The sequence below is a fragment of the Nymphalis io genome, chromosome 23, assembly GCF_905147045.1.
Source record: "Nymphalis io chromosome 23, ilAglIoxx1.1, whole genome shotgun sequence".
NCBI classification, from domain to species: Eukaryota; Metazoa; Arthropoda; class Insecta; order Lepidoptera; family Nymphalidae; genus Nymphalis; species Nymphalis io.
Window position 1 is genome coordinate 2,028,586 of NC_065910.1, and position 23,524 is coordinate 2,052,109.

Consider the following 23,524-nt stretch of genomic DNA (forward strand, 5'->3'; position numbering starts at 1 on the left):
TAAGCCTATACCTATAACTAAAATTTTCATTTGTATTTAGAATTTATAGGTAATGGAAGTAAATATCGCTAGGAAGATTGAATGTGATTGAAGTGACCTTTCTGAGGAGTCTATAGAACTTTATGAGGGTGATAAATCTTATTATTTACATTTACGATTAATATAATAATTTTATAAGTACTAATGTGTATTCAATTCCATCACTATTTACGTGAATGCCTCGAGAGCTTGCTACACACAGTTTTCTTTAAAAAAAAAATTATGTTGCGAAACCATAAACATTTTTATTTATGCTTACAAAAAAAACAGCTAGTAGCAAGTTTAATAATTCCAAAAAAAATGATAAAATAAATACTCTTTTAATTACCAACAATTACCAAACGTGTTTAATCTGTGTAATTATATATAAACATACTATAATTAATTAAAATGGTTTTTATCAAAATTATATTGTAGAGGTTGCTTATGAGACGGATATCAACTAGAGTTACAGTATGTTTCAAATGTAAATGTAAAATAATATATATATATATATATATATATATATATATATATATATATATATATATAATAATAATGTCCTCCAGGCCGATTTCGGCCACGGCGGCAAATCTCAAGATAGATTAGCCAACTACGCATGAGATATTATAGTGCACAAGTGTGTGCGCAAACACAGGTGCACTCTCTGTTCCCTAACTCCCATAACCCGATGGGACGTTGATCCGACATGACGGCGATCTGACATGACGGCGATCCGACATGACGGCGATCCGACACGACCGGAAAGAGTTCAGGCGCAGGACCAACGGCTTTACGTGCTTTCCGAGGCACGGGAGTGTACACTCTTCCAACTTCCAGACTCCGGGCTGCTACTGAGAATTTGCTGAGAGAAAAAACCAATAACTTTTTATTGGCACGACCTGGGAATCGAACCCAAGACCTCCGGGTCTGCGGCCTTACATCAAGCCACTAGTCTAACGAGGCCTATATATATATATATATATAGGTGATAGGTTTATATTTAATTCAATACTGCAACATGACGATTCAAAAGTATGCCCTATATATATATATATATATATATATATATATATATATATACTTGAACTATTAAAACACGAACAAAGGACGTGCCCTACCGGTGTATGTACCAACCAAATCAAATAATTCTTTATTCAATTAAGCTTATGAGGGCATACTTTTGAATCGTCATGTTGCAGTATTGAATTAAATATAAACCTATCACCGGTCGGAACATAGATTCTACCGAGAAGAACCCGTTACATCCTTTTAATCACAGTCAATAAATAATTAAATTTATGCTTAGCCCGCTTGGAAATCAACAAATACTAACTCCACACTTTTTTTAATCATTTATATAATCTTGTGTTTAGTAATATTTAATTTATCAAAGTTTTTTTGAATTTGATTTAAATTTATTAATGAGTAATTGTAACAGCTATCGGTTTAAAATTATAAAAAAATATTTTTTCGATATTGTTTCTACTGTGGAATCTAGCGGCGATTTAAAATAAAGTGTATACAATACTTCTTCATGAATAAATACATATAAGTGCCGTTTATAAATGATCAACGATGAACACGTGACGATGCCTGTTAATCTAAATTTTGCCTGTTATTTTAAATTTTATCTGTAAATAAAATATGAATATTTTGATTTACAAATTCATTATTATTAATTTTTTTAATGTCATTTTTTTATATTTTTTTTTTTTTTTTTATAAAATAGGAAGGTGGACGAGCATATGGGCCACCTGATGGTAAGTGGTCACCAAACGCCCTTAGACATTGGCATTGTAAGAAATGTCAACCATCGCTTATAGCCAATGCGCCACCAACCTTGGGAACTAAGATTTTATGTCCCTTGTGCCTGTAATTACACTGGCTCACTCACCCTTCAAACCGGAACACAGCAATATCAAGTATTGCTGTTTTGCGGTAGAATATCTATTTTTTAAGTCAAATTTAAAATAGTCCCTCCCGATCCCCACCCGAAGCAAAGCTGCCCATAATGCAGGCCGCATTTCCGCGCTGTACGGCAATGGACAACCTCTCTGCCCGTAGGACCCGGAGCGACTGTCCTCATTTTCAGATTCATTAAATTGATTATTCCCCATATGTTTTTAATTTCAAAAACGCATTTGAAAATAAAATCTTGTATAAAAAATCTAAATTGTCAGCGATTTACATAATCATAAAAAGATATCGAAACATTTATTGATAACGATAAATTATATAAGTACAAGATAAACTTATAGTCACACTTCCGTTAACATTGCTTTCTTAATAACAATCAAAATTTTAAATCAATATAAATTCTATAAATAAATATACAATAACGCCTCTCAATTAGGATAAACACACGACAGGTAAAGAAAAAAATGTAAAACAGAATATCAACGACCATCACTCAAATAAGTAACGTAATATTTTATAATAAATAAATTAATAAAAATTATATCTTTTCATATATAATTAATAAATTGTATTAAAAAAAGGAGAAAGAATTGATTTGGAGATTTTAGAATACCACAGGCTACATTATATCGAGCTTTTTAAGAAAAAAGAACAAAATTCTAATCTTCGCTAAATTAAGATTGCAAGATATGCACAAAAACAGACACATTTTTTACAAATTTATATTATTGACGAAACGAACGCAAAAACCCTGCGACCTTCAAAACAACCGCGTGACTCTTGGACTATTCGAAGAATTTATACAATAGTAATTTGTCAAGGTTTTCAGTAATTATATTATTATGACGAGATTAAAAATTAGTTTATTCTTTACTATATTATACATAGCGTTTTTAAGTTGGGCTCCTCTAATTACAGAACAGTAACAGCATGTGAATGTCCCACTGCTGGACTCAGGCCTTCTCTCCCTTTTTTGAGAAGAAAGTTCGGAACTTATTCTACCACGCTGCTCCAATGCGGGTTGGTGGAATACACATGTGGCTGAATTTCAGTGAAAACACATGCAGGTTTTCTCACGATGTTTTCCTTCACCGTCAAGCACGAGATGAATTTTAATCACAATTAAGCACATAAAAATTCAGTGGCTTGCCCGGGTTAGCCATCTCAGCTCTAATTAAATTAAAATAATTCAAGAGCAAACACTTCGGACACTACTTAAATGATAAATTGTACAGAAGTAAAACCTTTTTTACAAAATTTTTTTACTCAATGTACATAAACATAAATGCGCATTCTTGAAATTCTAATCTCATCGTACTCCCAAGATAATTAATTCTTAAATTCATTTGTTAATTATATAACATCCGTTCCTAACTTAAAAATTATTTCCTGACGTGCAAATTATGGCGCTTTACAATTCAAGCGTTTTTAATATATTACATATAAATTCATCATTTTAAAGGATTTTTCTATTACAGATTTTATTTAATTTTGCATGTTACACATACCGTGTTAGTCAAATCTTTCAATTGAGTTTTAAATCAAATTTCTAGTGACAACTTGTTTATTTTTGGACATGGTTTGAATAGAAAATTGCTTTCGTTTCTTTTTTAATTTATTGTATTTTAATAACGATTAAGCATTCACCTCTAAAGCATTCACCTCAAAAGCCGAGATGGCCCTGTGGTAATAACGCGTGAATCTTAACCGATGATCGTGGGTTCAAACCCGGGCAAGCACCACTGAATTTTCATGTGCTTAATTTGTGATTATAATTCATCTCGTGCTTTACGGTGAAGGAAAACATCGTGAGGAAACCTGCATGTGTCTAATTTCACTGAAGTTCTGCCACATGTGAATTCTACCAACCCGCATTGGAGTAGCGTGGTGGAATAAGTTCCAAACCTTCTCCTCAAAAAGAGGAGAGGAGGCCTTTAGCCCAGCAGTGGGACATTCACAGGCTGTTACGGTTACGGTATTCACCTCTAAACATCTTCATTAAATGTATGTAAATTGTAACTACTTTGCATTTAAACTTTAGTAGATGCTTAGGATATCACTCATTCCTCACTTTCTGTCATCACTGATTTGGCATTCGAAAGAAGAAGACACAAATTGTTGAATTAATTACTCTATACAACATTAATATTTAAAGCTTTTTATTAAATACGATAAAGAGTCTAGAATATTCTGTAGTCGACGGTCGTTGTCTTGAATTCCTGAGTCGAGAACAAAAGACTATTAAAATAATTCCATATGAAAAAGTCCTTCCGGAGGCATTACTCACTGCGTATCGCTTGTATAATATGTACAATAATAACTGACAAGAGTAATTATTTTATACAAACGTTATTCGTTATTCACTTTCATTTTATTTATTTATAACAGGAAGGTGGATAGGCAACTTGACGGTAAGTCACCTCCTACTTTAACTATTACAACGTTTCCGTCAAGCTTATGTAATTTTATGTCTGTGGCTACTCTAGCTCAGTCATCCTTAAACAGAAACATAAAGTAGAATAGAATAGTCATTTATTTGTTAAAAATACAAGCAAAGGCATAAGTTATACCTTTCTTAAGTAATATAATTGTAAAAATAAAAAAAAAATATGTTATTAATAACCATAAACAACATATGATGGAAATATTGTTGGAGCAATAGGTTCCATCAATCTCCTCGATACGAGTGGAGATCTTAGCCCAGCAGCGGTCTATTTACAGATAATTTTTAAAATTAAATTCTGAAATTCGAAAACCTCTCAACAATATTCGATATTACTTTGGATGTCTTAAACTCAGCTCACACGACATCGGATTGCAATGACCATCCTTGACATTCATCTTTAAAGTTTTTGATAATAAGAATTTCGTCTCTCAAGTAAATAAGGATTGAAGTTAAATGCCAGTAATTTAGCATATCGAATTAAAAAATAATTATTTAAATTAAGAATAGTTAAATAAGCAGCCACTTAAGGAAAATACCAAACGAATTCTTTCGAGATGTAATTGCTGGAGCTCAATTGTACTAATTTGTAACGGTTACGATATGTACTCGAATCTATTCCGGTTCAACTTCAACCAAAACGCAACTGAATTGTTTTGTTAATAGAATAGTTGAAACGGCTAATGTGAAATCGCTTAAACGGCAACGATTATATTTCGATACGATTGCGATAAAGTTGTCGAATTGTCTTTTGTTGTTAAAAAACGATATATCTGATATCGTCTTTTATAACGGTCCAATAAAATTAGGATTTGTTTATGTGCCGATTTAATACGAAATAAAAAGGAGAATTATATTTTATTTAGTGCTGCCATAATTACATTTATTACGAGTTAGTATTGTAAGTATACTTTTAGGTTTAAATAAATATCCACGACATACATATATATAAAATGTACAAATTTAAAACAAACAAAAGCAAAGTCTCTAGCCTCTATACGTATTTATGTATATAACTACTGAAAAATGATAACAACAAAAGATTTAAAACAATACTTTAAAACAAAACTTAAAAAAACTCACACATAAGCAAGCTTACACATTCAGGATGTTCATCAGATCTGTACTTTATTTACGTTTTTTCTTATAATATCTTACAACCTTCGGTTAACCAACAAGCAACGGGTTGACTGTTTCTGTCACAGTAAATCATTGCAACTGTTGAAATCATGATCGCGGTTTCGATTCCTTCTCATGTGCAATACCTACAATAACTACAAGTATAATATAGGTAAAAAGCCGAGATGGCCCAGTGGTAAGAACGCGTGAATCTTAACCGATGATCGTGGGTTCTAATCTGGGCAAGCACCACTGAATTTTCATGTGCTTAATTGTGATTATAATTCATCTCGTACTTGACGGTGAAGGAAAACATCGTGAGGAAACCTGCATGTGTCGAATTTCACTGAAAATCTGTCACATGTGTATTCCACCAAACCGCATTTTTTTTTTTTTTTATATAGAATAGGAAGGCGGACGAGCATATGGGCCACCTGATGGTAAGTGGTCACCAACGCTCTTAGACATTAGCATTGTAAGAAATGTCAACCATCGCTTACATATCCAATGCGCCACCAACCTTGGGAACTAAGATTTTATGTCCCTTGTGCCTGTAATTACACTGGCTCACTCACCCTTCAAACCGGAACACAACAATATCAAGTATTGCTGTTTTGCGGTAGAATATCTGATGAGTGGGTGGTACCTACCCAGACGAGCTTGCACAAAGCCCTACCACCAGTGGAGCAGCGTGGTGGAATAAGCTCCAAACTTTACCTTCAAAAGGGAGAGGAGGCCTTAGCCCAGCAGTGGGACCTTCAAAGGCTGTTACTATCCTACTATTACTACTATAGTATAAGTGATATATGTGATATAATAGGAATTTATAGTGAGAAATGAGCGCAATGACAGACGATTTGTAATTAAGTTCTAGACGCAACGTTTTAGGAAATAACTAGTTGCATAACGTACTTGTAGTATTAAGTCTAAAGTGGTGAATTTAATAATATTAAGAAAATTGAATTTTATATTTTATCCCTTTTAACATTATTTTTTATAATGTTTTGCTTGAAAGTGCTTTGCGATTTGTAATTTTTCTTTCTTCTTTTTAAAGAACGGTTTAATTAAAGAATTACCATATTTCTTGCATTTATATAAAAAAGTTATTAAGGCGTTCTATTTTTTAAATTTCGAACAACTTATATTGATATTTACCATACAATAAGTTGACAGCACATTACAATGGTATGAGTTTGTCTAGCAGTAGATTCGTCATTGAGGCATGGGCGTGACGTCAGCCGTTACGGATATACAAAGGCACGATCGAGCTTTTACTGAAGATTAATTTGCTTTGATTCCTATTTAATACGTCTACGGTCTCGAAGGAAATACCCATACAACACACATATATTTAATCTATTTATTAACCAATTTAATCTATGCATACACTTCTTTACTCATATGACCCATACTCAGATAAAAAAAAACGTTGGTCTAGTGGCTACATATAAGGCCTGAGTTTCTAAATCCAATCTAGTTGCTGTTGAAGGATCTCAATATCAGGCCAGAGTCTGGTAGTTGAAAGTATATACACTCCCGTGCGTCAGAAAGCACGGACAGTCGTTGGTACTGCGCCTCTCTTTCCTGCTCTATTGGATTGCTATCCCATCGGACTATGAGAGTGAGGGAATAGAGAGTGCGTCTGACGAGGACGGCCATAGCAGTGATTTTAGTGCGTCAGACATAACCCGGTGCCTCCCCCAGGGAGGGCCGATATCTTTCTGACGGTAATTAAGATAACGATAACGGTAAATAAGTCTTAGATTAACATCATCCGTACGTCGCTGACAAGAACAAGCAACAGTGTAAGACAAAACAGCTTAAAACAAAAATAATGGTTGTTATCTTTTCAATATTTTTAGATAATTTTTTAAAATAAAATTGTAATTATATTTTATCTTATATACTTTATCTATTAAAATATTTAAAGACATTTTTATAATATACAAAAAAAAAAAAAAAAAATCAAAATACATGTTACAAATTTATAGCAAAACACGCCGTCTAAAAGATTGTCCTGTGCCATTGTACCCAAGACGCTGGCACTATTGCCTCTTTGCACCGCTAGACTCAGCCTTTGGGCGAAATAAGCGCCAGCTCTTGGGTCACCAGAAGTGTAGCCCAGTTTCTTAGAAGCTTATGATTTTTATCAGTCGACCATGGACCTAATGTTTCAAAACTCAACCTAATGTTTCTATTTATTTAAAAACGAATAAGAAATGTGATTAATGTTATAAGTACCACAAAACTTTGACTGCCTCGTTGGTCTAGTGGCTTGATGTAAGGCCGCAGACCCGGAGGTCCTGGGTTCAATTCCCAGGTCGGGCCAATAAAAAGTTATTGGGTTTTTTTGTCAGAAAATTCTCAGTAGCAGCCCGGTGTCTTGAAGTTGGAAGTGTGTACACTCCCGTACCTCGGAATGCACGTAAATCCGTTGGTCCTGCGCCTGAACTCTTTTCGGTCGTGTCCAGTGTAACTACAGGCACAAGGGACATAATATCTTAGTTCCCTAGGTTGGTGGCGCAATGGAAGAAATGGTTATTTTTTCTTACATCACCAATATCTATGGGAGGTGTTGAAACATATATTGAAATTTAATTTTTATTTAATAAACATTTTAAGGTTCTTAAAATATTAGTTTTCATTATTATTTTTATTTTAGTTTATTAATGTTTTATTCATTGTTTTTTAACTTGAAATTTTGATTTGTTTTTAATTTGTTTTTTTTTTTGTGCTATAATGTATATGTTGCCATATTGTTCATGCAGTTATCACCTGTAATTTAGGTACCACTTCTTTTATTTTTTATTTTATGAACTGTGTGCTATCATGTATCTGTGACTTTGTTGGTGTACTTTGTTGGTGATCTAATAAATAAATAAATAAAATGAGAATTACTGACACAGCATTACGCATACGCTGGTTCTTATGTATATATTCAATTGCTTATAACTATTTAATACTGCTTTGAATTACCGAAACATAACATAATAAATATTAAAGACAAGTAACAATGATGAATTTTGCCGGAAATAAGATTTTTTCAACTTCAATTCGAGCAATTGAATTTCATTATGATAACCGAGATGATCTAGTGATTAGAATACGTGAATCATAACCGAAGATTACGGGTTCAAGCCCCGGGCTGGCCCGGCCAGCCATTAAAATTTCATGTGCTGAATTTGTTATAATTCATATCATCTTTTGCAGGAAAAGAAAACTCGTGGTAGCTGTTAAAACTATAAAAGTAGGGTAATAGACTAGAAATATCCCAATGTTAGCGTCAGGCCACCTCTCTTTTTGAGGAGGAGGTTGGAACTTATTCAGTCACGTTTCCGCAATACTGGTTTGTGGACACTAGCAGATTTTCATTACGATATTTTTCTTTACGGAGCACGATGTTTCAAAAATATAAATTAAGCACATGAAAATAAAGTGACGCCAGCTCGGACTTGAATTTGCAATCCTCGGGTTCGATTCACGTATTCTGACTAATAGACCGGCTTTTGTGGCTATTTAGTAAAGTAGTTGTATACCAGTAATATATTCTTGTATGATATCATATTTGTTGACATTGGGAAATTCTTTGAAATAAATTGATATTCATGTTTTAATTGACAATGTTATATAATAGAAATTCACTTCAAGGTCTTTTTGACGATTACATAGAGGTTGAGGAATTTTTAGAATTGATCTCGGAACAAGCCCACTAAGTTTCGACCCGATTTTATTTTAAATTTCGAACATACTTTTCTAAGCATATTCCAAATTTAAAATACAGTTATACATAGGTTGAAAGGAAATTCGATTATATTGTGTTCCAGTTTAAATGGTGCCGTCTGCGGTTCAGTTTAAATGGTGAGTGAGCCAGTGTAATTAGAGGCATAAGAGATATACTCGTAGCTGTTGGTGGCGCATTGGCTATATATACAATGATTTATATTGTTTACTGTGCCAGCATTTACAAGCGAACTTAATTAAAAATATATATAATCCGTAACTCATATTATGTGGCTTACCTACTCTGCTGTCAATAGATCTATTTTTATTCTCATTTACTCTTTAAGCCAAAACACATTGCTGTTAAATATTGATAGACCGAAGAATTAAAGTCTTTGATAATTTAAATTTTATAATAATTCATAAAACAAATTCCTTGATTTTTTAAACGATTCTTTACTTCAATTTAATTCATAATTATAACATTATAAGCTAAGATTTAAATATGAATTGTAATAAATAATCAGATAACAAACGTATATCAATAAAATATAAGGAATTAATAAAATATTCATCAAATAATTTAAATAAAATAATCGGTAATTTATACATTTTATACATAAATAAATTGTTTAATAGAAACTTACCACATAAACACAGAAATAATTTCTAAAAGCACATTTTGAAAATAAACAACACATATAAATAAATAAATAGCACAAGTAACAATAATTATAATCACTTATTTTCAACCTTATCACATCCAAATTATGATTGATTTTATTATAACTTAGTACTTGTTTTATCAAAACACGATCGAATATATATTCGATTTAATTCTAGAACGGGTATTACGCGCTGCGTTCGTAGTGAAACTGTTGACGTGACTTGAGAGTTGAGTCGAGTGTTACTTGTGATTCATTCAAGAATCACTTAGTATGGTACAAACTTATAGCGTTCAACGATAAAAGCATATACTTATTGAATTTAATGAATGAGTTGAGTATAAATATTGTTTACATTGTTGAAAATAAAATGAATGTTTTTTTTCTTTTTAGTATTCGCAACCTATGTTAGTAAAACATAGATAAAAAGAGTAGAAAAAAATATGTTTGAAACATAAAAAATTGCATAACATGTTATTAAATTATTAATAATGATTACAGCCGAATTTCGATTACTGAGCGAATAATTGTAATAATAAAAAAATACTTAATATTATATTTATCACTAAGTAAATTAATGCACAAACTCTTTTAACGAAACAAATAACAAATCCTGTGTCAATTGACAAAATGGGGCTCAGAATACCCATAAGTCAAGCAAACTCAAAGCTGACTCCAGAAATCGTTCGTGAAATGTCAGAAAACGATATGCGACATTGACCCTAACAGATATAACATTTCAAGTATACACGCATCAAAATAGTATATCACCATAAGTCGATTGTCAACACTTCACGGGTGAGCTAAGTAAATTCATATAGAATAGTATTCGAGCTCTAAAACAATTAAATAATTAGACTGATTAAGAATACTTTGAATGTAGCAATGTATTACCAATTACTCCTCTTGGTCCATTGGAAGCCGTCGTTAATAGATTGCAGTTATAATAAAAAAAAAAATATCCAAATAATTTTTCGAGTAAGTTCGTATTTCCAATTTTAAACAGTCACATTAAATATGTAATGTAGGTATTTAAATAATCGTCTTACAGCGCCATCTCTTGACAAAATAAACATAAAATAAATCTCTGTTCCCTTTTCACTTGTACACCCAAAATGTTAAAAGCCGCGACGTACAGCATATCAGGTTTTTAGTGTAGATAGCTTACCTGTTGTACGATTAAAATTTAAAAGGATTTGGGATAAAAAGTTAAGTTTGTTTTATTTTACTATTAACATTTTTGTTATAGAAATCATATTGAATTCGATTACTTTTTTCTGGCCTCCGAATTTTGGTTTTTTTTTTTTTTATATAGAATAGGAAGGTGGACGAGCATATGGGCCACCTGATGGTAAGTGGTCACCAAACGCCCTTAGACATTGGCATTGTAAGAAATATCAACCATCGCTTATAACCAATGCGCCACCAACCTTGGGAACTAAGATTTTATGTCCCTTGTGCCTGTAATTACACTGACTCACTCACCCTTCAAACCGGAACACAACAATATCAAGTATTGCTGTTTTGCGGTAGAATATCTGATGAGTGGGTGGTACCTACCCAGACGAGCTTGCACAAAGCCCTACCACCAGTACAAAGCCCTACCACCAGTACAAAGCCCTACCACCAGTGATTTAATTTTAAATAAAATAATATATTTAATTTTGTATATTATATTAATGCTTGTTTTATTTATAAAAAAAAAAAACTTAAAATTACTGTCGATTAACTCATATAATAAATTATTGAATTTATTAAATTTAAATATAGTCTTAACTATTATTTTATGATATTAAATTATTAATAATCTCAAATTGGCCAGTGGATAATATGTAGAACTGAAGAAAGCACTGTAGAAAGGCTTTTATGTATTTCATGTAATAATAATAATAATAACGTCCTCCAGACCGATTTCGGCCACGACGGCCAATCTCAAGAGAGAATAGCCAACTACGCAGGAGATATTATAGTGCACAAGTGTGTGCGCAAACACAGGTGCACTCTCTATTCCCTAACGCTCATAATTCGGTGGGACGGCAATCCGACACGACCGGAAAGAGCTCAGGGGCAGGACGAACGGCTTTACGTGCTTTCCGAGGCACGGGAGTGTACACACTTCGAACTTCCACACTCCGGGCTGCTACTGAGAATTTTCTGACAGAAAAACCCAATAACTTTTTATTGGCCCGACCTGGGAATTGAACCCAGGACCTCCGGGTCTGCGGCCTTATGTCAAGCCACTAGACCAAGAGGCATTTCATGTACACTAGCAATAAATACTCTAGATTGAATTGTTAACAGTGTGGGTGTTTGTTGTTTATTTACTATATACGTTTTAATGACTAAATGTCCGGCATAGAGCCTACTTACATAAAACATTGTGCCAAAGACAGACGAGACGACTGGTGGTTAGGGCTTTGTACGAGCCCGTCTGGGTAGGTACCACCCACTCATCAGATATTCTACCGCAAAACAGCAGTAACAGCAGTACTTGTTATTGTTGTGTTCCGGTTTGAAGGGTGAGTGAGCCAGTGTAATTACAGGTACAAGGGACATAGCATCTTAGTTCCCAAGGTTGGTGGCGTATTGGCGATGTAAGTGATGGTCAACATTTCTTACAATGCCAATGTCTATAGGCGGTGGAGACCACTTACCATCAGGTGGCCCATATGCTCGTCCGTCAACCTATACTATAAAAAAAGAGCAGTTTGACCGCGTGATGGAAAGTCACACTATACATACAGTATGTATACTGCAGGATGTATCTTAACCGTTGAACGCAGTCTATGGATCTAAGATATTATAAAAATTATAAGATGAATGACTGACTCTCTCGCTTGATATCGAAACATTATCTTCATGCCCAATATTTTTATTATTATTATTAAATCGATGTTGGTATATCACACTGCATCAGTCAGTGTATTTCAATCAATTACTTTATTTTTGTGTGTGTTTTTTTATCAGATAGGTAAGCGGACTGGCAGTTGAGCCACCTGATGGTAAGTGGTCACCACCGCCCATAGATCTTGGTACCGTAAGAGATATTACCCATTCCTTACATCAATGCAACAATCTTGGGAACTAAGATGTCATGTCCCTTTTGCCTGTTGTTACAAAGGTTCACCCACCCTTCCAGTTCCAGTGTTCACTCACCCTTCCAATCGCAACACAAAAAATACTTTTGCTACTTGGCGATAGAATTTACACCGACAGTGTTTTAGATAAATAAATAGTGTTATTTACTGTACAAAATATTAATGACTTAGCGGTATCTAAGACACCGCTACAAATAAATAAATACTAATATGATTTCATGAAAATTTGTCAATCCTTAACTATTATTACCACATGACAATAAAACCGTCATGTGATATTCATTCTGATCAGTTACCGCCTATATTTAGATAGTTCAATGATACTTGTATTTCGTATAACAATATGAGCCTTAGTATTATTGTATTAAGGCCGTCTTTTGGTCGTAATGTAATCTAGACCAATTCCCGACGTGACACTGTCAATCGTTTGAACACATCAATTGTTGCGGTATATAATATTGCTGTAATTACGGCGATCGATACACGAATTATTTTTAAATAATATAAAAATAATAATAATGTCCTCTAGACCGATATCGGCCACGGCGGCCAATCTTAAGAGAGATTAGTCAACTACGCAGGAGATATTATAGTGCACAAGTGTGTGCGCAAACAAGGGTGCACTCTCTATTCCCTAACTCTCATAATCCGATGAGACGGCCATCCGACACGACCGGAAAGAGTTCAGGCGCAGGACCAACGTCTTTACGTGCTTTCCGAGGCACGAGGTGTACACACTTCCAACTTCCAGACTCCAGGCTGTTACTAAGGATTTTCTGATAGAAAAACCCAATAACTTTTTATTTGCCCGACCTGGGAATTGAACGCAGGACCTCCGGGTCTGCGGCCTTATATCAAGCCACTGGACCAACGAGGCAGTTTAAATAATATAACTGAAAATAAATCAAAGTAATTTAAACGTTTTCATTATGATTTTCATAAATTTCAGAAAAAGTGATATATTCTGTCTAACATTACTTATGAACACTTTGCTCTTTCAGTCATTATCTATTTCGCATTCGTAAGAAGAAGACAGCATTGTTTAACTAATCTAACGAAAACTAAACAACAAATTGTATTTTTGTTGCATGTGTACAGCGATAAAAACGATATTAATACCCTTTAATTGTTAAAAATGTGTGTTATTTTGTTAAACATAATATTTAATGAAATGATTGATAACAAAGGTAATGAAAAAATATTACTAATATTATAAATGAAATTGAAATCAAAGTCTGTTTATTTTTTGTATCAAACACGCTTGATCGCTTCAAAGCCGCCGCCATTACAAAAAATACAATGATCCAAATGTTTTATGTACATCGCAGTTTTATCTATCTATCTATTTAAGCTAATTTATATTTATCTAAAATCTCCCATTATCATATAACACTAATAAATTAAATAGTAAGTAGTGTAGCCTGCCTTATACTATGTTACCATTTACAAAATTTAATAACAAGGACATTTAAGAAAACCCAGATGAGTTAGCTTTAATTAGAATACATTCTAATTTTAAAATTATTATTATCTAAAAATGTCTCCTATGAATGTCGTCTAATTTCAATTTTTTTTTTGGGTACCAATCATCGAATTGTTATGCTTATAAATAAATAGTTTATTTCGTTTTAGTCCAATAATCACATCGCTATGTGCATTACTAAATACATCAAAAAAGTGTTTTGTGCTTTTGGAACCTCTCCAGGACACAGGACACGTGTTAATGAAACATGAAACAAACAACAAGAAGAAACTAACATATTTCAAAAGATATTCTTAAAAACTTTTTCGTGAACTTAAGTAGCTTTTCGGAAAAAATTCAAAATTCAGCTTAAAAATAAAGTACTAAGCTTATAGACTGTAGAATGTACATTACAATACTCTAAAAACGGGACTTGTCCTATCAAAAGGCAAGATTGCTGATCACCTTATTTTATACACGTTGCAAATAAATCTTCAAGGGCGTTTCGTAAATCGGATATTGAAACCGGTTAAGGCCTTTGACATGCCTGAAGGAAATCATTATGAAATCATTAATAGCTGTGTGATTCGTTCGAAAGCGATAAATCGGTTCTATTTGGAGTTTGAGATCATCATTATTGTTTATTTCGTTACATAACAGAGAAATACATAAGTGACATTTAGGAACACAATATAGAATATCAAGGGACATAAAAAAATCAAAACATTTTTCATAGTTGCATATTCGATTTAAAGTTTGAGTAAAAGAAAGAAACTACGTTAGCTAAGCTGACGTTCTCGTATAATTATTATATATTGTAATAAAGGCAGAACATAACTTAGTGTGTTGTTGAAATACACGTGAAATCTTATGTATCTTAGCATTGGTGACAATATCGGAAACAATTGCACGATGAAATATATCTTTAATATAAAAATGTTTAATAATTAATCATTCCCGAAAAAAACATATTAAAGAATCATGTTTTCACAAAGTTTATATCCAACTTCACTATATATTTATTTGGAAAGTAATTAATTGAAAAAATAATTATGCTGGATCAGACAAATTCATTTAAGGTATCCTTAAGTAAAACTGCCATAATGACACAGTTAATAAAATGGGAAAACAGCAATCTATGTATTTCAATACATAGATATTGAATGAATATTTGTTTGTTATTGTTTGATTCAAAGCTATGAACTTATTACATTTCAATTCTAATACATTTCGTTACACCGAAGGCGCAAAATTTAATGTAATAACAAAATAACTGATTGTTAGACAACAATCACACAATAATAACTGATTGTTAGACAACAATCTACCGCTAGACATCAATACTTAGTATTGTTGAGTTCAGGCTTGAAGAATGAGTAAGCCAGTGTAACTACAAGGGCATAACATCTTCGTCTCCAAGGCTGGTGGCGTATTGGCGATGTAAGGAATAGTTAATACTTCTTACAACGCCAATCTCTATTGGCCGTGATGATCACTTAACATCAGGTAGCCCGTTTGCCCGTCCGCCTACCTATAATATAAAAAAAAAACATAATATTCATAATTATTTATATAAAAATTGTGATTTCAAATCGAAAGTTTCTTTTTCATTTGTATTCTTGTAAATTAATGTGAAACAGAATCAGGCTGTGAAATAAATATTTCTTATTGAACATGGACATGCGTTGCAATGTCTAACTAAATCTTTTGTTTTTTTTTTTTTTTTATATAAAATAGGCGGACCGGCAAATGAGCCACCGGTTTCTAAATGGTCACACATAAAAATTGGCACTGTAAGAAACATTACAACACAACCATTGCTTGTATTGTATTGCTGCTTAACGGAAGAATATGATGAATGGCTAACCTAGACGGACTTGCACAAAGTCCTGCAACCAAGTAGCAAATTAAGTCAGATATGACTCGCTCGCTGTTAATTGTTCTACTTAAGTGTTAATACAAACTGTACAAAGTTACAGGTCAATCATTCGCAACACATTAGCATCACAAATAAGCATTAAATATACTAAAAATATTTATAAATTAAATGTCATTGAATGTTTCCTTTTCCAGAAATATACTTCTGAAAACAAGTGACCAAGGAGTTCTCGGAACGCATCTTCATTTCAGAAATATGTGTTAATTTATTTTTAGACGCTTAAAATTATTTTCGCGTGAGTAGACTTGTATTTACAAGTTGTACCGAATTGTTTAGTATTGCTTGCATGAATTGAGTTATAAGATAGCTAAGTGATGGAAAACATCTTAAGGATGACTGAGTATTCGTGCTCCTATGCCTATTCCAATCGAAGTAGGCATAAAGTTGAACAAACTTTAGGCAAAGCAGGTAGAAATCTTATAGCTAAATGTGTAGTGTGTCTTTATATTTGATCCGTGTTTGTTAGTGAGGCTATTTGCATTAGAAAAAAATAAAATTAGATCCGTATAAGGCGTCGTGACAAAATAATCCAATTACTATTTAACAATGAAACATGAGAATATGAAAATAGTCAAACTGGATTTTCTTTCTTTGAATTTATTGACTATTTAAAATGACGTCAAACCATTGGCATTGTTGGGGTACTTATGAGTAAATAGCACATAATTTATATATACGTTGCCCGACATTTCTAAATGGTTCAAGATTTATAAGAAACTATTAAAAGTACATAAACGAGTTTGACTGGAATGATTTTTGTGTGGCATTTGGTGGTACAGTTAAATTACGAGTAAAAGTACGATCATTAATAAAAAAATTAAATTCATACATGACAATGAAATAGGACTTAATACTCATCCTAGACATAAAAATTATTTTCATTTGTCATATATTTTTTATCAAAACTATATTACAACCGGCTTACCATATTCATGTATTTGGTTTTTTAAAACGTGTTCGTGTAGAACAACCTTTATTGACTTGCTTTTATGAAAATAAATATGTCCTTGCCCTAATTCACTTATATTGATCATTTCTGCTTGACATCGAATCGATTAATTTCTCCATATATGTATGACAGTAATACTGTAGTTACAAGTTTTAGAACTCTGGCACACTACGCTATCGAAACGTTTTATATTAACGCTGTAGATAAATTGTCAGGAGTAACTGCGACATGGTTCCAATTTGTTCGCATTATTGGTTCAAACTCTCGCGCCTATTACACGTTTTTATTGCAAAATAATTATATCAGAGCACAAGTTTATGTCCAAGTATAAAATACTTTATTTCTTCTGTAATAAGGTTGATATTTGCAGTTTATAATAGTAATAAATTTACAAATATATAGGTTTAGGTTGGATATAGTTGATTGGAATTTAGATTGCTGTTAAAGCGTATAATAAATTATTAAAGGCCCAGTTAATGGTGCTCGTATATGACCTAATGTTGGTCCAGTACAACCAGTAGGTTGTTAAAAACCATAAATGTATGTAGTGTAACGTAGGGTTGCCACTGTACAATTATTACACTAAAAAATAAATGAGATGAAGATTATAAAATTTAAATATTTTTTTTTCTTTACTAACAATTAGTAACAAAATAAAATTTTATTGTTAATCCTCTTCAAAAGGATACCCTGTGAGGATCAGTTAGGACGTGTTCGTGTATTGTGTGTTATATACATATTGTATATACCATTGTATGACTACAACATTTATAAGATATTAGAAGGCACATGATAAACAGACACACACATAGCTAATTATCTTTATAAATCAATGCAATAATAAGGGCTGGGCTAGTGGAAAGAACATGAGGATCTTAACCGCAGACTTTATTCAGGGGAAACACTAAGCAGAGATACCTAAGTGACAGAGCATGGTTCCGAGGTAAACCTCAGGTCAGGCTGATAAAAATATCGAATTTTTTTAATCGAAACATTCTCTTTATCAGCCCGTAGTTTGGAAGTTGGATTTGTGATCACTCCCGTGCCTCGGTCGTAGTTATACCAGTCTTGTCGGATTTGCCGTCTCATAAGATTATGAGAGTCGGTAAAATAAAAAACGTTTCCTGCTATCGTATCTACACGACAGTTATATAACCGATTTAGTCCGAACCCGTGATAAATGTCAATTTCACAGTCCGTTGTTTCATACGGTGCCTCTGAAATTTAGATTTACTTACGATAATATTGGTAATATTTTTACATAATGAGGGCATTGACCTTGCGGTAGAATACATTTATATAATGTTTTATATTTTCGATTTGCAATATTAATTTCTTTATAATAAAATATAAATAAATAAAAGGCAACATTAAAAAATATCATTATTTATTGAACACAACCTTATATCTGAAATATTTAAGCCAATTCAAATTATTCAAAGTTTTAACTAAACACGCTTATTTTTATGCATATACTTGGTTGTTACAGCTAAGTATCACACAGCTACATATCTGATTTTTAACAAACCAAACATACACATTAAGATACTTTATTTATCGTTTTTAAAGGACCGATATATAGATTCAATGTTTGACATATAATATGACGATGATATATGCAAGAATTCAGCTCTGAACCTAGATTATTAAAATCAAATGCAAAGTTAAAAACATCTACGGAGTTTTAGTATATAAGTATAAAATAAGTGCTTGTACTAAGAAGCACCAATTGTGCTACACATCATATTATATTATATACTCGTAAATGGCCATTTGGCCGTCGCGCTGTTTGAGGCAAGGAACTGTATCGCTACCAAATTTTCTGTAGAACCCCTCTGAAATTTTCTTAACAGAATACCTCAATAACTTAATACCGAATCAATTATTTATCCGCCTACACTATATTAAATAATAATCATTTTTTTCATTATAATAAACATACAAGGTTAATCAAACCAGAAGAGTATATGAGCCGTTAATGTCATCAAACAATGACAAAAGCATGATGACATTGACAGGTTATTCGCCTAAAACATGCGATTACCATTGAATGAAACTGTTACTGATTTCATTGTTATAAATTCAATAGGTACCAGTTCACCGTGTAATACAACATGGCAGAGCTGTTCCATTAACATAACAATCTTTCTTGACTGTCTTAGAATTCAGTGCCCAAGAGCTGCCCTTTCTTCTTTTGTCTTTTGGAACCCATAGTGCACAAGTCTGACTCGCATTTTCTGACGCTGTGGTTTAGAAATTTTTGGTTAATTTTTTTTTATTGTTATATTAAAAAAGGGGTATCTCCCAAACATTAATAGGCTAGCTTTAAGTAAGAAATTGGTATGTATGCATTTTCCATGGATTATCGATGTAAATTGTACCTATCTTGTAGAAAATAATCTCTAAGGCAATTTGAATGAATTTAATTATTTGCTATCCTCTTTTAACTTCATAAATGAGAAAGAGATAGCAATATCGCAAACCAATTAGTTAATTTAATTTAGAACATTTATTAAGTACAAGATAATGGAAACCAATCTTATATAGATAATTTTATGTCGAACTCTTAACTCCGCTTACTTAGCAGTGTGTAATACTTTAAGATTAATATACTAAGTAATACGATTTGACTGCCTTTTTGATCTAGTGGCTTGATAACGGACCGCAGACCCGGAGGTCCTGGGTTCAATTCCCAGGTCGGGCCAATAAAAAGTTATTGGGTTTTTCTGTCAGAAAATTCTTAGTAGCAGCCCGGAGTGTGGAAGTTGGAATTGTGTACACTCCCGTGCCTTGGAAAGCACGTAAAGCCGTTGGTCCTGCGCCTGAACTCTTTCCGGTCGTGTCGGATTGCCTTCCCATCGGATTATAAGAGTTAGGGAATAGAGAGTGCACCTGTGTTTGCGCACACACTTGTGCACTATAATATCTCCTGCGTAGTTGGCTAATCTCTCATGAGATTGGCCGCCGTGGCCGAAATCCATCTGTGTTTACATACTGTGTTTCGGCTTAAAGATTAACCAATGTTACTACAGAAATAAGGAATATTACACATTAATCAACACTAACAAACAAAAGTGGTGCAAGCCCGACGTGGATACAGTCACATATGCTACCGCTAAACAGCAAAACTTAGTATGTTCTTCTCTAAAATAATCTGAATTTTTATGTCAACCAAAAATAAATTTTATGGCCTTTCAATAATGTTCAATGTCGAAGCTAAAATTACGTGTTTTTATTGAATTTATTTTGTCAAGGTCACATCTCGTTCATGTCTTCTAAACAATGGATGGTTTTTACTAGAAAAATATGCTAACCGCACAATACAGATTATTATAAGTAATGTCCGCTGCTATACATATATATATATATAATATTTATATATAAATCTACACGGCGCCGTAGCACATCAACTTCTTTAGTATGTATTATGTATATGATTTATACATGATCATCTGCTGTGCCGAAATAGGCAACATTGCGCTGCATATTTTATACATCTTAGTAGTTTTTACGTAAATTTAAAAAGCAAACAAATATGTCTCTTATAGCTTTAATTAGCATTATAATGTCATAGCCGTTCCGAGATGTGATGGTTTTTCCAATCGGGCTCGTCTCGTGAATAATTCGATTTTTCTCAAATGTTAACTTTTAGGTAACCTGCTTAGCCTTAGGTTATATATTTCCAAATTTGTGATATGCTTGGTAACAGAAACCTGAACACCAATTTATTCTTATTTTCTTTTACCAGGGTGAAATTTCTTATCACAATTAAGGTTAAACATTAGGCAAGGCGTGACCTGGTCTTGTCGAGAACGTTATACCGCAGAAGGAGGCCGCGGAGTGTGAGAGCGTGGGGAGAGTGCCTCCGCTGACTCACTCCACCGGAGTTGGCCGGGGAGGAGACATCGGTGCACTGCGAACCTTTTCTCCCCGCTAGGGGAGTTGTCTGCACCCCGGGCACCCCCTAGCTATTAAAGGCCAGAATTGGCGGGCCAACTGTCGGCACGTCATGGTAGTATGCGTAAGCGACCCTGAAGAGCTAGATACCGCTGTTTTTTAGTGGGTATTTGGCACACTCAGTGCCGGTAAGTCCTTTATACCCTACACGTCATGTGGTTTCCCCCAAACGTAAAGGTTTCTTTATCAGCGAAATAAAAAAAGGCGTGACTTGATATTGTCACACTATCAACTGCTTTTAAAAATTAGTTTTGTTTATTAAGTAAAATTTAGCAAGTCTAATTGATTTGCACTATACAAAAGCGTAAACTGAGAAAATAGTGAAAGTAATGATAATGAGCGACATTCTTCCGCGTGTACTATACTCGTACCTGGCGTGCGAGATGCTATGTCCACGATTTACATAAGAGACAGGATATACTTGGTATACCTTAACCGTCTGGCTATGATTGCATGAAAGCTGGACAATCCGAATATTCAGCACTATTGTATTCGACGTGCACCCATTTTAATTTATATAAAAACGGAACGATTTATGTAATATCTAATTATTTGTAACAATTTAATTAGTGATGTGAGTCATATGTCAATTAAAATTAATTACATAAAAAGAATAATAACACGAAGATTAGTAACATCTTTCAATATAATTAAAGCCGTTATATGAGCTCGTCCTGTTATATACCACACACTCAAAAGTTGATCTGGTGGCAGCATAATAACTTTTAATATTCTGGGGAGGAGGAAGGCTTGGGAAAGATGTTTAAGCCAATTTTATTACGAGAAAAAAACAGACACAACAAACACAATGTCTTAACAAAATTAAGTTAATTTTCATATTGTTTTCGTTATTGCGAACATTAATATTCGATTAAGCGATTAATTTTCCAAACCGACGAGTCCCCGTAAATCTCATTGTGTAGTCACATGATTACGCAAATAATGTAATATGAACTAAAAAAATCTATTGACGTAACAAGAACGCGTATATGCAAAATAGACTAATTTAGATGCATTTTTAAAATGCAAATTGCATTGAATAATTTTTTAATTTGTAATTGTATTGTCAGGTGTTTTTTAATTTGCTTAATTATTATTGTTATTTATCATCTTTATTAGTAATATTATAAATGCGAAAGTAAATTTGTCTGTCTGTTACGAATACTGAATATATATTGATGAAATTTGGTATTGCCAGTTTGAACCCCGAAAAAATACGCAGGGTTAATTTTTGTAACAACATTTCCAAACACTAACATCCCTATCCCTATTACCTCCCTACCTGACATGCGGGCGAAGCCGTGGGCGAAAATTTGTATTATATAAAGCTGATATTAAATTTGCTTGATTGTGTATATAATATTGGTATATATGGTCTTGTAATATAATATGTGCTTAGCCCTCCTGATCGCTTTAAATCACGACAACCAATATTAACAGAGACTTGCCAACAACGCAGAAAATAATATTAGAGTGCACATATGTACACTCTCTATTACCTCACTAATGAGTCCGGCTAATAAACATAACACGATCGGAGAGATATCAGGCTCAGGCAGCCATCGGGTCATGTGCTTTCCGAGGCATCGAATTTTACGACTTCAAATATTTTCAGAAAAAGAGATTTTAATGGTGCAACCTCGATATTGATACTGTTACCTTTAGCTGTACTGATAATTTTATTTAGTTTTTATAATATAGGTAGGAGAGCGGACCAATGGAATAACTGATGACATTGGCGCTGTAAGAAATATTAATCATTCCTTACATCGCCAATGCGCCACCAACCTTGGGAACCAAAATGTTATTTCCGTTGCACCCGAAGTTTCACTGTCTTCCAACCGGAACACAACAATGCTAAGTAATACTATTTGGCAGTATATGTTATAAGTGATTACCACCTATGAGATTTACCTCCGATAAGATTATATATATATCGTATGTATAATATAATGTAATAATTATAACGGAGCACGAGATCCTTTCATTCGTGTTGCACTCAGTTACAAATGTATGAAATAAATATTTACTTATCCTTGAACGAGGACAATTTTAATCATTTAACACAATAACGTTAACAATTATATAACAATATATTCACCTTCAGCTACTAATGTTACATCAAATTTATTATATTAAGCAGTTTTTATATATTTAAAACTAATAATTTTAAAAAAGGATTTTTTTTAAAAGTCGTTACTCGTTCGCATTACCACGCACAAATGTGATTAAAT

At 33.1% G+C, this 23,524-nt stretch overlaps 1 protein-coding gene across 2 annotated transcripts in view; it reads right to left on the reverse strand.

Moving 5' to 3' along the window:
* The window catches only part of LOC126777665 (uncharacterized), a 39,955-nt gene that overhangs the window by 15,380 nt on the left and 1,051 nt on the right, over window positions 1-23,524 (reverse strand). The window contains exon 1 of one of the 2 annotated variants that reach the window (XM_050500786.1): window positions 9,868-10,082. The exons of the other annotated variant lie outside the window; for it this stretch is intronic. The gene's annotated coding sequence lies outside the window, so the exon portion shown is untranslated. Of the gene's footprint in view, window positions 1-9,867; window positions 10,083-23,524 lie in introns of those variants that run through there. 2 annotated transcript variants of the gene reach the window in all.